General features: G+C 53.9%; 1 protein-coding gene across 2 annotated transcripts in view; it reads right to left on the bottom strand.

Annotated features, from left to right (window-relative positions):
* Window positions 1-11529, bottom strand: part of KCNG2 (potassium voltage-gated channel modifier subfamily G member 2) — a 72648-nt gene extending 61119 nt beyond the window's left edge. For both annotated transcript variants that reach the window (XM_036823276.1, XM_036823278.1), the window contains exon 1: window positions 11349-11529. The gene's annotated coding sequence lies outside the window, so the exon portion shown is untranslated. The remainder of the gene's footprint in view (window positions 1-11348) is intronic.
* Between the last annotated feature and the right edge of the window lie 2426 nt (window positions 11530-13955).

Genomic DNA, 13955 nt, shown 5'->3' with positions numbered 1-13955 from the left:
TGTAGAGTCTTCTAATCCGTGAACCTGGTATGTCGTTCTGTTCTTCAGGTCTTCTTTGATATCTTTCATCCGCATTTTATAATTTGCAGCATATGGACCCTGTAAGTGTTTTGCATCATTCATACCTAAGTATTTAATTTTCTTTCAAGTGACTGTAATAGTCCTGTGTTTTTAATTGGTTTCACATGTTAATTGCTGGTATACAGAAATGTGAGTGATTTTTGTGTCTTAATATCTTACCCTGTGACCTTGCTGTATTCACTTATTGGTTCTAGGAGTTTTCTTGGTACATTCCTTGGAATTTTCTACACAGATAATCATGGCATCTGCAAAGAGGGGTAATTATATTTCTTCCTTTCTGAACTGTGTGCCTTTTATTTCCTTTTCTTGCTTTATTTAACTTTCAGTACTAGGTTGAGAGGGGACACCCTTGCCTTGTTCCTGATCTGAGGGGGAAAACATTCAGCCTTTCACCATTAAGTATGATGTTAGCTGTATGTTTTTTTCAGGTGTTCTTTATCAAGTTGAGGATCTATTTCTAGTTTTCTGAGAGTTTTCATTATTAGTGGGTGTTGTATTTTATCAAATGCTTTTTCTGCATCAATTGATGTGATTGTATATCTATTCTGTTGATAAGGTGAATTATTCTGACTGATTTTTGAATGTTGAACCAGACTTGCATACCTGGATTAAATCTCACTTGGTCCGGTAACTTTATGCATTGCTAGATTCAAAGTGCCAATATTTTGTTTAGGAGTTTGTGTCCAAGTTCATGAATGATATTGATCTGTAGTTTTCTTTTTTGTGTGTTGTCTTTGTCTAATGTGGTCTCCAGGTAATGCTAACCTCAAAGAGATTTAGAAAGTGTTCCCTCCTTTTTGTTAAATGTTTGGTAGGATTAATTCTTTTTTGAATGTTTGGTAGAATTTTCCAGTGAAACCCCCAGGACCTGGAGATTTCTTTTTTTTAGGAGTTCTTAAAGAATTAACACAGTTTAAAAAGTTATATTATTGATATAGTATGATATATAGAGATCTTTCCTCTTTTCTAATATAAGCATTTTAGTGCTATCAATTTTCCTCAGCACTGCTTTGGCTGCATTCCACATATTTTGATTTGTTGTGTTTTCATTTCCTTTCAGTGCTATGTATTTTAAAACTTCTTTTGAGACTTCCTCTTTGACATATGAATTGTTTGTGTGTATTATCTAATTCCCAAGAATTTAGAGATTTTTCTGTCATTTTTCTGCTCTGCTCCTTGAGTCTGTAGGTTTGTATTTTCTGCCAAGTTTGAGAGGTTTTCAGGCATTCTTTATTCAAATACTTTTTCAGTCCCATTCCCTTTCTTCTCTCCTTCTGAGGCCTAATGATAAAAATGTTGATATTTTTGTTATTTTCCCACAGGTCCCCATGACTCTGTTCATTTTTTTTTTCAGTCTTTTTTTCTCTCTGATGTTGAGACTGGTCAGTTTTGATTAATCTCAGGTTCACTGATTTTATCCTCTGTTATGTCCTCTCTACTTTTGACCCCATGCAGCAAGTTTTTACATTCAATTATTGTATTTTTCAGTTCTATAATTTCTTTGTATATTTTTTTATAACTTGCATTTCTTTGCTGAAATTTTCTGTTTTTTGTTTGTTTGTTTGTTTCAGGAAAACCCGTAATTGCTTGGTGAAGCATTTTTGTGAAGTCTGCTTTAGAAAACTAGTCAGATAATTCCAACATCTGATTCATCTCAGCATTTATTGATGGTCTTTTTTCAGTCAGGTTTTGATATTTCTGGTTCTTGGTATGATGAGCGATTTTTTTTTTTTTTTGTATCAGAGACACTTTTGGATGTTCTTTTGCATGTTGAATCCTGTTGTTCCAGCTCCATTTGTTGAAGAAACTATTCTTTCCCCACTGAATGGTCTTGGCTCCTCTGTTGAAAATCAACCTCCACAGATTTTGGGGTTCATTTCCGGACTCCCCACTCTAGTCCATTAATCTATACATCTCTTCTCATGCCAAGACCACACCATTTTGATTACTGTTGCTTTGAAATAAGTTTCAATAAGTAGTAAGTGTGAGTCCTCCAACCTTGTTCTTTTTCAAGATTTTTTTGACTTACCTGGGTCCTTTGCAATTCCATATGAATTTTAGGACCAGCCATTTCTGCCAACAGGAAGCAGGGATTTTGACAGGGAGCATACTGAATCTGTAGGGCAGTTTGGGGAGTACTGACACTTTGATAATATTAAGCCTTCCAATCCATGAACACAAGATGTCTCTCCATTTATTTAGGTCTTTAATTTCTTTGTATTTTTCGGTGTACAAGTACTTCCTTGCTTAAATGTATTCCTAAGTATTTTATTCTTTTTGATGCTGTTATAAATGGAATTGTTTTCTTAATTTCCTTTTCAGATTGTTCACTGCTAGTGTATAGAAACACAACCAGCTTTTGAGTATTGTTTAAGTTCTGGTTTGTTTTTATTACAGTCATTGCTGACTGATATCACCCACCGATTCTGAGGCTGGAAAGTCCTGTCCCTCCAGAGACTATAAATAGTAACTTCTAGATTTTTCTAGTTTGTTTTAAAATGTTTGATTTCAGTATGTACTGCCTCTACTCAGTACCTGGTACTGGATGAGATCAAAGTTGGTCTCCTCTTACTGGTTGAGCCACGGCCCCAGCATCCTGGTCAGCCTGCCCTGCTCCCTGGAGCCCTAGGATGAGCCTCCCTCAGTGCCATGGAGCCCCACCCCATGTCCCAGGAGAGCCTGTGCCCCATCATGAATGCCACATTCCCGACATGGGCCTCTTTCTCCAGCCTCTCCTGTCTCTTTCCCAACGCTTCCTTTCTAAGTTTCTCTTTTTGTCCCTCTTCACTTTGATTTTTTTCTTTTAGACTATTTGCAAGTTCCTCCTCTTTTTGAAATATCAGCTTCTGCCCTGAAAGACAGAAAGGCGTTTCACCTAAGACGCTCCACACTGGGTGCCGACAGCGCTTCCTGCCTGCTCTCCTCCCCGCAAGGCCACGGGGGTTGTTTCCACGCCACGGACAGGGACAGCGGTCGTGTGAGCAGTGTGGGACCAGACTGAACCTGGCCACAGGTGCCTGAGTGACATGGACACTGGCCACCAGCTCAGCGACCTCACGACCCTTGGAGGCTGGGCGCCCATGATGCAGGAGGAGGGGTTGGAAACCACAGCAGTGAATCACGGAGGCAGGGAGGCTGGGCCCCAAGTCGGCGGGCATTCGGCGAGACTCCTGTTAACAGTGCCTAGGAGAAGTGAAGCCTTCTGTTCTAGGCTGGGACGCCTAGAGGTGCCATCTGGAGGTGTCATCAGTGGGTCCGAGTGCCCGCCCTGCTGTGAGGGAGGGGTGGCAGGGATGCCCCGTCAGGTGCCCATGTGCCGGGGTGTCTGCGTGGGGCTGGGGGCCGCACATCAGGCTCTCAAGCGCAGACTCCAGCCCGGGTCTGGGGCCTCGCAACCACGGAGGCTGGAAAGGATTGTGAGTCAGAAAATGTGAGCCTTGGCCCCTCACTCGGGAGCTGTGTGGCCTTGAGCTCATCACTCAGACGTTTCTCATCACCCAACGGAGCAAACGACCCGCCCAAGGACCTCTGGCGGCAGGGCTTGTCCCCCCAGTGAGAGGACATCTGGGTGACGACACCCCCAGGCAGACGGAGCCCCGAGACGCAGGAGTCACGTGGACGGTGAGGACAGACAAGCCCCGGGGGGCACAGACCTCTCAAAACACCGCCCCAGAGGCCCCGCTGTTGGGGGAGAGCGAGCAGAGAACGGCCGCCCCCTGCCTGCAGACCCCAGGCGCCGCGCCGAGGTCAAGGTCTGAGCCCAGGGCCGTGACCGGTCGCGGGCAGGTCAGCTTCCTTGTCCTTACAGTGAGTCTTCCCGAGTTCTTTCCAGCTCAACACCTGGGAGTCTCAGGTGGCCCAGGTTTGGGGCTAATTCTAATATTTAAACATGAAAAAAGATGAGGGAGTTCAGCCTTGAGACTCTACACGGAGCCTAGACCCATGGGGAGGGTGAAGAAAGAAAATGCTGCAAGACTCAAGTCGGTAACTTCTTTTTTTTTTTTTTTTCAGATGGTTCATAAAAATTTATTAAAATTCAAAGTTGGAGAATTCCCTGGTAGTCCAGTGGTTAGGGCTCTGTGCTTCCACTGCAGGGGGCACAGGTTCAATCCCTGGTGGGGGAACTAAGATCCTACATGCTGTGCAGCATGGCCAATAAATAAAATAGGCTTTAAAAAAAATTGAAAGTTGTTTCCTCTCCTATCCCATGAGCATCCATCCAGCTACCTGTCAACTGTTAAGATGCATGACTGCTGTCATAAATGCCCTTGAAATCTTCAGGGTAACACATTTGCCTTTGCTTAAAACTTCTTGCTCCCTGCATTGTAGCCAGTACCTCTCTTGACACCTTTATATAAAAGATCTCCAAAATTTGCACCCCAAGCAAGCCATCCATGGATAAAAACGTGTACCCAGGATCAAAAAGTTGGCCCAGACAGGTCAAGGATTCAAGTCCACCCCTTCAACTTTCAGCTTAGTGCCTACATAGTGCTTAACTTCCTGCATAGCGCCTGTTTGCCCATGGATACAGCATTAAGCTTGTTCTTTAAGACCCCAGCAGCGGTTCTCATCCCTTTGGTACACAACTGTCCACCAGAAGCCATCTAAAGCCACATTGCATTCATGCCTGGCACCCATGCCTGGCACCGTTCCGAGAGCCGCCTTGTACCTTCTAAAAGCCAAGTCGGTAACTTCTAATTCTGGCCCTGAGCCAATGGCAGTTTTCCACCACTGCCCTGTTTGTTCTCCATTAACATGGCCTCCACCTGCCTGAAATGAGGCTCATAAGCCCTTATTCTGGTCTCACCGCCAAAGGCACAGCGGGACATCCCTTCACAGGCCGGGGTGGTGGGAGAGCCGCGTGCCAAGGCCTCCTCCCCGCAGCCGTGGACGGTGCCAACAGACGTCCGATCCTGGGGTCCTTCTTGTCCAGGCCGAGTTAGGCGGCGCGTTGTGTGTGTGGGGACAGAATAATTCCTGTTCCCCGGGGCCGCGGCGGTGGGAGGGGAGGAGCCCGTGCCAGGCCCGAGGGCCACACGGGCTGCAGGGCAGGTGCAGCGAGAGGCCGACTGAGTACTGAGCGCGGACAAAGGGCCTCTCTGGGCAGCCTCCCTGCACTGGGGGCGCGGAGTGGAGGGGGACGGGGGGAGCCCCAGGGCAGGCGTGTGGCCTGAAGACGGCTGCACACCGCTCTGTGGGGACACGTCTCAAAGTCGCCTACATTCCCCCCACGTACTGACACCAAGAAGAGGTCTGTGAGCAAGACGAGCGCACACGGGCCCCCAGCTCAGACCCCCCACCCCTGGGCGCCGCTCCAGTTCTCCAGGCCGTGTGGCTCACGGGGCATTGCCCGGCGACTTCTCTGAGGGTCTCCCCTGCCCGCCAGGCTTGTGCATGCGTGTGTGTGTGTGAATGTGTGTACACATGTGGGTGGGTATGTATGTGTGTATACATGTATACGTGTGTTGATGTGCATGCGTGTAGGTGTATATGTGGGTGTGTACACGTGTGTATGGATGTGCATGTGTGTGTAGCTGCGTCCATCCTTCTGTATCTGTATACATCTCCTCCTCCACAACTGGACTCCAGGTTTTAGAGGCTCAAGATATACTTTCTGATGCTTAGCACAGAACCCAGCTCACTGTGACCACTCAGAGACGTCTGCTGACCTAATGCGTGCTGGGCCCTGCGGCACAGACATGTGGCCAAGGCCAGCGGGTGGGCGCCCGAGGGCTGGTGCTCACACGGCTGGTGGCCCACTGCAGGGCTGCAGGTAAACGCAAACAGCGCGGGCAAATGGTGGTCCGGGGAGAAGCACACGCCAAAAATGGGAGAAGCGAGGCCGCCACAGAGAAACAGAGGACAGGAGCGAAAAGCAGTGGGGGAAGCAGCTCAGCCTTCCTGGGAGACAGACGGGACAACCGAGGCAGCAACGATCCCTGAAAACACACGCAGGAAACCGGCGTCTCCCGGTGCAGGACATGCAGCGACATGCGTGACAGAGAGCCCAGGAGCCGGCCAGCTCGGTGGCAGCACACGTCCTGATTCACGCTTTCTCCTGCACGAGTGTTTTGTAACGACCCCGTGGTGCCTTCCGACAGAAAGACCTCGGCTTTGGAAACGTAGAGATTAAGATTCAAGATGTGATGAGAGTCAAGGGGACGTGCAGGGAACTTCGGCACAACTTCCCCGAGAAACCATTTGGCGTCATGTATCAAAAGCCTGAGAGCTCATGCGCTGTGACCAAATGAAATGCTTTTTGAAGATAAAGATGTCTATTATAGAACATGAGAAATGAGAAACAACCCACATGGCCAACAATAGAAGGAAACACAAACACATTTTGACAAATCCACCCAAAAACATTCAATTTAACAAGTGAAAACCTGAAGACATAAAATGATCCCACACGCTTGTATGAGAGTGTGTGGACATGGGAATGTGGGTGGTAATTCTGTGTATAAACCCTGAAAGAAGGACATACCCTGACAAATCAGTAGCCGTTCCCTCTAGGAGTGGAATTACACAAGCTTTTGCCTAAACTTACGCTTCTCTTTAATCTATGTTTCCAGTTCCTCTATGATAAAAATGTACTTCTTTCATGGTGAAGGAAAAGCAATAGCAGGTATTTTTAGTTGCATTTGTTGTATCTGGAAACATGAGGCACCACCTTTCCACTTGCTCCTCGGGCTCGGAGCGGGCTTCTTTTTGGTCGCCTTTCCTTCGGTGTGAAATAATCTCTTCACATAAAAGGGCGTCAGCCCAGACGTGACCCACCCATGACGCCGCTGAGCAGAGCGGGCCCCTCTCCCTCCCAATGGCCTGTCTGCCTGCAGCTCTGCTCCGGGGGACGCACCGGGTGCCCCCCTCCCCAGGGACCAGGTGTGGGCTCAGGTGCGTCATGGCCCCCAGCCGGCCAGCAGGTGTTTCCCGGGAGTGACAGCCCCTCGGAAGCCTCTTACTCGCCAAGCCTGCGCCCCCCCAGTTGTAGGTTTCTTGTTAAAACAACACGTCACGATTCCGGGAGATAAACATCCACCTTGTTCATCGTGCTTGTTGCCCTGCACACCTCTGCATTTTCTTGAGACTCCAGAATTTTTCTACTTCCAATCTGGTGAGTGTTCAAGAAGCCAACGATACATATTTCCTATCTTTCCTCATCTAAGAGATGTCTTTTTTTTTTTTCTTTTGGTGGAAAAAAGAATCAAGAAAATTTGTTCACAGTCAGAAGCAGTCATTTTCTTGAAGTAACTGTGAACTAGCTAAATTGTCCAGAAAGGGGCCTCACAACATTACAGCACCACAATCAAACATCTGAGGCTGAGAAGCAAGACTGTTCCCTTCCCATGACTAAGTAGCTAATCTACATAACGGGCATTAATTTTTAATGCGTTTTATTTCACCGAAGCGTTACACTCCATTGCATTAATTGCTATGATGTTACATAAAGCATTCGGATTTAAAACTTGTCATGCACTTTTTCCCATGTTAATCTACACGCCTCCTCGATCCCCGGAAAGGAAGGGAACCCTCTTCCTGGCTGTTACCAGACCCGGTTTGGCCGCTGTGTGTTCAGGGAGACGATCTGAAATTTGCTTGGCCTGGAGGTCGGGGGCTCAGACAGCGCACGGGGACTCTGCCCCAGGGGCCGGCGGAGGCACCCTTGAGTTTGACCCGCACTGGGGGTGGGACTCCGGGACCAGGGAGTCCGGCAGGTGCCCGCTTAGCAAGGGGCGGGGCCTGAGCCAACGCCCCGCCCCCCCCAAGGCCGGCCCCACCCCAGTGGGCAGCCCCGCGCTCTGCTGTGAGCCTGGCCGCTCTGGGCTGCCCGGCTACGCTGAACTCAGCGGGGAGCTCCGGCTTCTAGACACACGTTCTGGGCAGGGCCTTTCCGTTATTTTGAACCCGTTTAACGCCGTGACCCAGAACACAGAGAGCTGCACCCATAATACGTGACATGCCGGTACTTTCTGTTCCACTTCTGCTACAAAGACGCCAGCCACAACCCACACACCAGCTTCCCACCGTCCCAGTGATGGGAATCACCTGGACTCCGGCTGCGGCTCCGAATCCCGGGCCCCATGCCAACCCCCGGACAGAACCCCGGAGGGAGGCAGGCACCCTCTGGGGACGGGAGGGGTGAGGGTGCATGTGGAGACCCCCGGCTGGGAGCGCAGAGGCCCCGGAAGCCACGCCGGCCGGGGGCAGACCCTCCGTCCACACACCCGCTCCCTGAGTCCTGCTGGGGCCGGGTGGCTGTCGGCCGCTGAGGACTGAGTCACGAACACGGAGACCACAGCCTTTCCCACCGGAAAAGGCTAATCCTTTGCAAAAATAAATCTGCCTCTTCCAGCTAGAATGTAGTAAAAAAACCCAACGTTCAGGTCAGCCTGAGGGTTTCTGAGGCTTCGCTGGGCCCCATAATCCTAGCCTCGACTTTCATGTGCCCAACACTTCCCAAGTCTAATCTAAGGTTTAAACTCCATCGTTTAAATATCTGAGAAGGTTAAAAATATCCAGGAAGGTCATTAAATTCTGGGAACTGCAGCCCAGGGCTCTGGCTCTGCCGCCACCCAGCTTATCTGCTGCCTCCCCAGGAGGCTTGTCTAGGGAGGAGGGAGGAGGGGTGGGGGTGGGGGGTGGGGCACAGAGCAGGTGTCGGGTGGGTGAGGAGGGAGGCGGGGTGGGGGTGGTGGGGGCCAGAGCAGGTGCCGGGCGGGTGAGGCGGGGGCAGAGCGCCGTGGCCCAGCCTGAGCCCCTCGGCAGCAGCGCAGGGCGTCGGGGGCCCAGGGCACCGTCTGCCCCTCGGTGCGCGTGGTCTCCTCTTGCGTCTTAGCTTCATTAATTTAAAAAACAACGTAATGTCTCCTGTACTATTTATATGTGAGATTTCAATTTGTCTTCTTTCTAAACAGACCATCAAATTAAAGTGTTAGGAGTTTGATTTTGCGTGAATGTATGCCCGGCTCCGTTTCACAGAAACGAGTTTTCCCCCGGAAGTCAGAGAGCTGGCATGGTTCAGTCCAGCCTTCTCGTCTGACACGGGAGGGATCAGAAAAGCTAAAACAGCAGCAGCTGAAACATTTGCCCACGGGCTCCCGACCGAGGAGGCCCAGTACGCGTGTGTCTGGCCTCACAGCGACGCGCACCGGTCCTGCTTGGCTGCGTTAATGGCACGGGGCACCGAGTAACCGTCTGAACCTGGCAGGTGCCCACAGGCGCGATGCCGAGCGGGAGCGGGCCCCTGTCTCGTCTGCTTCGGCTGAGAAGCGCTGGAGCTCTCAGGGGAGCCGCTGGGAGGTGACAGAGACACGGCTGTCCCTTCAACGCCCAAGCGGACCCCCTTTCAGCTGCGACGTGCAGGGAGAGCTGGGGTAGGAGGGGGGCTGCCCGCACCCCTGGCTGTCAAATCCTCCAGGGACACAGGCCCCACCTGCTTTGGCCAGGGCCAAACCCAACATGTTATCATTTCCTACCAACCCATGTGTTCCACACGACCTGCTAATCATCGCACATACACCTGTGATGACGATAGGGCAGCTCCCAGCCACACCCTGGCTAGAAACTCTTAATTAAACGCAAACAATGAATCAACCAGCACATATTTTCTGAGCATCTGGTGTGCGCAGGCCTCGGTGCCAGGCAAGAACTCGTGTCCCTCCTTTTCTCCCATGCCTACAAAAACATCCAATTTTTTTCTTAAATTATGGAAATCTCAAGGTATTCAAAAAAAAAACTTTTGCAAAGTGGAAATACACAAATCGTAAGATGAAAAGGATCAGGACACTTTGGCACTGGCCTTGGAAGGGATCTGGGAGTTTTCTCCTACCCTGTCCCCATTGAAGGTGCAGATATACTAGCCTTTCGTTGGCAATACCGTGTAATCCTTAGTGTGTGTGTGGCTGGTAAGCAACGGGGATCCGCAGCAAGGGGATTCCAGCCCCAAATGAGCCACAATGCTCCCCCCGCATTCAGTTTAAGGGAAGCCAGAACGAGTCCATCCTCTGACTAACTGGGAATCATAGATGTAGTGAAGCCTCGGGAGGCCTGCTGTATACACCGCACCATCTAGAGGTTAGGGGTGGGGGAAGGAAGGCGCCCTCTTCTGCTTAAACTGCCTGGGTTGTGAGATCGCCCTGGAGGCCGCTGCAGAGACGGAGGGTCTCTGTGCTCTCACCCCTGGTGGACAGGGAGACCTTGGGGGTTCTACTAACTGACCCCCCTCGGCAGCTGCCCCGGGCAGGGACTGGGGGCAAACCAGCTGCCACCGCCCCCTCCGCGAGGCCACCTCCCAGCGGGGTCACTGCCACTGGATCCAAATCTTGGCCTTGAGTACAGGACTCAGGAAACTGGCATATTTGCAGCCCAGCGAGAGGGAGGAGAAGGGGAGGACCAGGCAGGGAATTCCAAAGGCCGAGTAGAATCCACCCAGCCCTAACCCAGCTCTGGCCTGGAGTTTCGGATGAGGTGACAAACGGTGACAAAAGGAGACACAGCCCCCGATCAGAGCCCTGCCCGGAGAGTCGGAAATCAGAAACCGAGTCTGCTGGGACCAGCGGGCTGGGAGGGGGCTCCACCGGTCACCCGAAACCCCTGGAGAGCAAACCCGCGTGGGCGCAGGGACACGGCAGGGTCCCCAGGGACTCGGGGGCCTGGGAGAGCATTAGGGGCGCAGAGAGACCCCGGCTCGCCCTTCTGGACGTCCTTGTCATCGCTGCCGAAGCCCAGGACCCCCTGAGCACCCGCCCCCCTCATTTCCGGAGCCACTATCCGGACCCCGGGCTGGGCTCAGAGAGCGAGTGTGGGAGCCCCCTGGGCTCGGCTCGGACGGGGAGGGCGCAGGGAGCGCTTGGGCTCCTAGTTGGCAGAATTCGTGGACCCTCTCCTGGGTTCAGGTCCGCGCCCCGGCTCCGCGCCCGGGCCAGAGAAGGCAAGGCTGGGAAGGCGGCCGTGTGTGCGTGCGTGCGTGCGTGTGTGCGTGTGTGTGTAAGGCTACCCTTGCGCGCACCGCTGTGTATACGGGGCGACGTTCCCCTCTGCACAGCAGGGGCGGCAGGAAGGGGCGAGGAAAGGGCACCCGCGCGCCGGGGACTCGCCCACGTCCCGCGCCCTCTTCGCGGAGCCGGGTGCGCCCACAGCCAGCCAGGGAGGGTGCCTGGGAGATCCCTGGTCATCCCACTCGGGTGCCCCCACCCCGATCTCCCCGTAGGTCACAGCCCCGCTCCCGGTCGCGGACGCCGCTTTGTCCCACCCCTCCGTCCCCTCACCTGGGCTCCTGCAGATCCGACACAGACAGACGGGGCGGCAGCTGGAACCAGGCTCCGGCCAAGGCCGCCCGGACCTCCATGAAAGCGCACGAAGCTGGCGGAGCCCGCGCGCGCCTGCGGCCGGGCGCCGGCCCAGCGCGGGACTTGGAGCCTGACGGGGGGCCGGGGGCGGCTCCCAGCCCAGCCCCGCCCGCCGCTCCGGTGGCCGGGGGGGTGGGGGAGGGGCGCTTAAATGTCCCTCCCGCAAATCTCCTTGGCCCCAGCCCCCTGCGCAACCGAGTAGAGACCGCGCGCGCCGGACTGTCGCCGCTCCCGGACAGGTGCCTGCGCCCCCGTTGCCCTGCGCCCGCCCAGACGCTCGGGTGTAGACCCCCGCGCCCCTCCCGCCCCCGCTCCCGCGCCAGGATCTCACGGTGTAGACCCCCTGTCCCCGCTACGGCCCCGGGAGACTCCAGCGTAGGTCTCTCTCCCCGCCGCGCCCGCCCCCCGTCTCCCCTCCGGCCTCGGGACCCCCCGGTGTAGATCCTACTGCGTCTCCGGTCCCCGCTCCGGCCCGGAGCCCTCACCGCAGAAGCCTCGCGCCCTCCCGCACCGCTCCGGCATCGGCACCCTCCCCTGTGGGTCCCCGGCCCCACCGCGCGCGCAGCTTCACCTCGGGGCCCCCAACTCCGCGGGCTGCCGCTCGGCTCGCCGGGCCGGCGGCCTCCTCCAGGAGGAGCGCGGCGTCTCTGGAGCCCGCAGCCCGCGGAGTCCGGCACCGCCCCGCGCACCGCCCCCGGCCCGGCCCGGCCCCGGCGAGCCGCCCGGCTGCTGTGGCGCGGCGCCCCCTCGCGCCCGGCCGCGGGTCCCTAGGGCGAGCGGACCCCTAGGCGCGGCGGTCCGGCCGGGAGCCGGGAGTCCAGGGACGTGTCCACTCAGGGCGAACTCTCGGGGGCGCATGAGGCGCGGACCCCGCTCTGCGCCCCGCGCCCACCGACGCGACAGGCGCTCGCGCTCACCCCCCGACACAGGGGCGGCTCCAGAGGCGCAGCGACCCCCGCCCCCTCCATAACCACACGCGGAAGCGGCCCTTGCGGGAAAGGGGCAGGCGAGGGGCTCTCCAATGGGTGCGGTCGCGAGAGCCCGGAGGAAGGGCACTTGAGGGGTCTGGAGACGCTCGACCGGTCACCAGGAGGGCCTGCTTTGCGGGCCGCACTGCCAGATGCGTGTGTCGTGGATCCTGACGGCCTCTGTGAGGGACTGTTTCACCACGTGCATTTGCACGAAGCAGATGCTCCTCTCCAGCTTGCGCCTGGACACCGAAACCTTGGAAAGAAGGGTTTTTTTCTCCATAGAAACACTCACTGAATATCAGAGCCGGAGAGGCCTGGCCACCTCTCTGTCCCTGAAAGGCCACCTCTCCCCCAGAAAGTGATGGCTTCTGGGCGCCGGCTGTCCCGTGTTTTCGGCACAGAGTCTGTCCTAGGCTGAGCAGAATCCGTCCTGGGTGGTGGGGCATTTGCCCCCTGGGGATGGATATTGTAGCTGCTGAGGCAGAACTAGGTGGAGGATCCCTTTAACACAGAAGCCCTCCAACTCTAGAAACACTAAACAATAAATGAGCAAACAAGGTGGCTTATGGAAATCTCTCGGCACTCTGACCCACAGCGAGTGCCCAGCCTCTGGGCTGCATAGGTCTGAGTGTGGATGGGTATGTATGATTTCTCAGGCGAAGTATTCCCCGGCCCCTTACCCTTCACGGGAGGAAATTTCCAGCCCCAGCTCCACCGCGGCTGCCCCTTCAGAGCTTGTGCCGTGGTTGTGCTGTGCAGAGTGGCACGAACCCATCCCCTCCCCTCTCCAGACACCATACCTCTGTGCATCCAGCCGAAGCACTCACTAGCCTTTCCTGGCACCACGTCACGTTCTCAGTCAACTCTGCGTTTTCAGTCCGCAAAAATCTCTCCATCTCCCCAGTCTCTACTGGTGCAGTTGTTCTTGGTTTCTCCTGATCTGTGGTTTTCAGCTATTTGGTTCCTTAAAATCTAGGTGCAGTATATTTGTTTCTATTAAATTTTGTTTGTTAGTTTTTACTAACCTCTTTGGTGAGCCTGTCAGGTGTTTCAGAAGCTTAATCCTATCATACAGTGTATTAGCTCTGTCCTCACCTTGAGCTGGTGGAAAAGCGGTGACTCAACACTCTCCAAAGAGGAGGACGCCCAGGGGCCGGGGCCTCCACTGAGCTGTGCCTCTGTTTGGTGCCGACGACAATCACCTTGCCTTATCGTGGTGCCAGGGACACTCTACCCCCATCTAGACTGTTCTAGCAACGCACATTTTCTGTTTTCTTTGGGAAACTTAATTGAATGCCTTTCTGAGATAGAAACAAAACTCATTAGGCATCTGAACTGGTAAGTCTACCAATTTTACAAAAATGAAAAAGAAAGGATAACACGCGTGGTCTGTTTAATTTTGACTTTGTCGTGATGGACTAACTGTCAGCATTTTGTTTTAGGAACAGTGCAGTGTGAACTGACTGGCAGAGGGTGCAAATCTTGGTCCATCACTTAGTAGCCTCAGTGCATCTTTGGCCAAATTACTTACCTCTCTGTGCGTCACTTTCCTTGT

Source organism: Balaenoptera musculus, chromosome 14 (assembly GCF_009873245.2).
Source record: "Balaenoptera musculus isolate JJ_BM4_2016_0621 chromosome 14, mBalMus1.pri.v3, whole genome shotgun sequence".
Taxonomy (NCBI): domain Eukaryota; kingdom Metazoa; phylum Chordata; class Mammalia; order Artiodactyla; family Balaenopteridae; genus Balaenoptera; species Balaenoptera musculus.
This window is presented reverse-complemented; position numbering and strand designations above follow the sequence as displayed.